A 3,837-nucleotide genomic window follows, 5' to 3' on the forward strand; every position below is an offset into this window, starting at 1 on the left:
GTATATGTGCTTCTGGAGAAGTTCTTAGTGCTTCTTAGTGCCCTACTTGTAAAGGCCCTCTTGTAGAGCCACTGGTGAATTTCATTTAGGTCATTGATACTCAAATATATCTGACTAACAAATACTTTTTACATTTAACAGAAACTATCATCCTATATAAACTCATTTTAGTTAAATGGTGAACCATACTAATTGTGGAAAGTATACAAAACCATCTTGATCTGTCAATCAGAAAGACAGTAAAGTGAAAAATGATGGAAGTGATTTTCAGAAAAGATTTCATGACAAAAGAGGACTTGTGATTAATTTTGACATTTTGGAATCAATTTTCCAGCACCCAGAGCAATTTCACTTTACTGTGTCTATGAGATACAGTCTTTGGAAATATAACCTAGTCCAACCCACAGCCACTACATTAGACTAAAATAATTGGTATGGCTGCCTTCCTGGGGGCAGAGACATTTATTCATTTAGTGCGTAACATAATACTGAACTCAGTACTATGACACATAATAGATACTCAACAGGATTGTAGAACTCATAGTTAAACAACTATATATGAATAAAGAAGCAGATAAATTACATTTGTAGAATTCCCTCTTATTGACTGCATTTTTATTAAAAATATATTGATTATAAAAGTAATAGATGCTCAGTATTATAAATTATAAAGTGTAACAGTACAAATTACATCACCTTCAATTTCCTTCAACTCATCTACAATTTGGTGTATATTCTTTTAAATTAAAAAATATATATGCATATACATTATCAATCTTTATTTTTTTCTCAGTGTAATAGAAGAGAAACAGTAGTTCACTAATATCTTAATTCTTTTCTTTAATTTAGTAGAGATCTTTGGTCAGCTGGTATATTTCATTTTATGATACAGTCGTAATTCTGAAAAGTGAAATATTTTAATCAATCATATTCTTTATTTTGTGTCATAATATTAAGATGTTTTATGTCTTAGTGATTGCCCTTGTCATTCAGTGACTTCTAAACAGAGCTTTAATGTTATCATCCATTAGAAATTAAAAGAAAGGAAAAATTAATTTTGATGGACTTGATTGAATCTGAGGATAAAGATGGTCTGTAAGAAGGATAGTGATGTAAGGGACCTTAAGGAATTGTTTGCTCAATTTGAGAGCTCTATTTATTCATATGTACCTGTTTTCCTGTATGCCTTTTATTCTATTTCTTAAAAAATCTCAATACTCCACTAAAGCACTATTAGAAATAATATACAAATAGAGTAAAGTTTTAGGATACAAAATCAATGTTCAAAAACCTATAGTGTTCCCACACTCTAATAATGAATTTTCAGAAAAAGAAATGAAAAGAAAATTCTTTTGCAATTGCAACAAAAAGAATAAAATACATAGGAATAAACCTAATGAAACATATGAAGGATCTGTACCCTGAAAACTATAAGACACTATTAAAAGAAATTGAAGAAGATACATGTAAATGGAAAGATATTCAATGTTTTCGGATTGGAAAAATCAACACAGTTAAAATGACTTTATTACCTAAAGCATTATAAAGATTTAATGCTAGTAGGCTATTTAGTGTGGGAGTGGGTGGTTCAGTGTGGGCTTCTCCCTGAAGTGTGGTTTGCATGAGAGACCCCTGTTTAGAAATGGCTGCTAGGCTCTGTTTTTAAGTTTGAGCCCAGTTAGCCACCAGGAATCCTTCTTAGTAGGTATTTTCTTTCTTGGGGTTCACAGTTTATTAGGAATAATAGCAATAAGGGTACCCTAAATTTAAACTAACATGCATTACAGTTTTCCTTTATGGTGCAACAATTCTATTGCATATCATTGACAACTGATGACTTTTAATATATTAAAGCAATGTTTTTCAGCCTTGCTAGGGAACAGGAACACTAGGATGTTTGTAATACATATTCCTAGGGCCCTTTCCAGATTGAGTGGAATCTCTGATGAGAGGAGTCTAGGAAAGCGGAGCATGCTCTCCTAGGAATTTATAATAATAAACTAAATTTAGGATATTATGTTACTGTATTTGTTATTGAAGTTTAGTCTATGATATAGAAAGGGTCATTGCAAAAATATCGAATAAAAAGCACATTGTCCTAAGTTCAAGCCAGGCTGGAGTATTCATAGTTACCTAAGGGAACTGGAGTCCTTCAAGCTTTGGAAGCTTTGGAAACTTTGGAAGAATAATACAGTGGCTAATAGGAAAATGGTAGAATTGGCCTCTTTGCCTGTGTGAAGTCATGTTAACAGTTTGGAACAGAAGAAAAAACATAAACTGTGGAATTAAAGATCTAATCTTTCCTAGATTTGTGATGCCAGTGAGTCATTTCATCTTCCTAAACTTCATTTTCCTCTTTTGAAAAAAATAAATAAATGAAGCAGTATGAATAACTTTGAATATTAAATTGAAATGTATATATAAAAATATTTTGTGAAATACTGTATAAATAATTATTACATTTTGCAAACAAATCACTTTCTATATTCATCTTTAAGAAACAATACCAATTTTTTAAAAATAAAACAACATACCATTTGAAATGTATTTTGCAAGTCCTTTATATCTGAAAATGAATCTATAAAATAAGTCATTTTTCTCCTTTGTGTATTAGTCCATGTTGAAGTAATTTGACAGAGTCACAATTAGATCTCTTTACAGAAAGTTCTTGCTCTAAAAGACCTGAAGACACTTGCTGATGTCTGGCTCAGAGAAAACCTACAGATAAGTGAAATAGTAAAATAAGATAATATGAAGATAATTTGGATAAAATCATCGGAAGTCAATAAATCTATTTATAAAAAAAATTTAAAACAGAGGGAATATGATTAGATAATTTAAACATCTTTAAGAGTACAGCTAATTGTGGTTTAGACTGGAAAAAACTGTGAATAAACAGTTCAAGTATCTTTCTTGGAAATACAATTTCATATCAATTAACAATTTAAAATCCTCTGCTTAAGAAAGGGCTTGGTATGGTAATAAAAAATTAAAAAAATTTTATTTGGGTATGACTCACTATTTTTAGTATGTGGAAAATAGTATAAACCCAAAAATATCTCTTTGTGCTTTACTGCCATTGCTGCAGAGTATAAAATTATTAAACTTGAAAAGATAGGCCTATGACTTATTTCTAAAATTCTGGGAAGTTTTAGTCCTGGTTGCCCCAATTTAGGCTGATATAATCAGATTCTACCTATTATACCTAGAAGGGTGTCCAGAAAGGCCTTCTACCGACTGGCTTTACAAATAGATGCCTTTTCATTTTGTCCTGAGATTTAAACCTAGGAATCCATGACTGACTTCTTTAATCAGGTTAACTGAGCCTTTCCCTGTGAAACATCTAATCACTACCTATAGTAAAAATTCAATTATAAACAAGAAGTTTCATAATTTGAAATTTTTCTAAAAAGCTTAAATGAGTTGCTCTTCTTAATAATGACTGCCTTGTATACCACATAACAGCCTCTGGACCCCATGAGAGCTCTAGAGCAAATATTGTAAAAAACCTAAGCATTTTGTCCAATGCTCACAGTGGGAAACCAACTATCGATTTAATTACAACTTTATTACTTACCATTTAATTTGGTTCCTACAAAGCGGATGTTCCTTCAGGGAATACAAAAAATTATGTTCTAATTAAAGTATATGTGTACATTCAAAGAAGGACAGGAATCATTTTACTTCTGCAATTCCTCACTTCTGAATGGACATAAAGATGCTTCATTCTCCACACCCACACAGGGTAATCTCACAGTATGTGTGGTATTCCTATTAAATTATAGGCTTTTATCGAATGGTTTTATTTCAAGTTAAAGAAAATAAAATCTCCAAAGA

The sequence above is a fragment of the Pteropus vampyrus genome, unplaced genomic scaffold (genome assembly GCF_000151845.1).
Source record: "Pteropus vampyrus isolate Shadow unplaced genomic scaffold, Pvam_2.0 Scaffold205, whole genome shotgun sequence".
NCBI classification, from domain to species: Eukaryota; Metazoa; Chordata; class Mammalia; order Chiroptera; family Pteropodidae; genus Pteropus; species Pteropus vampyrus.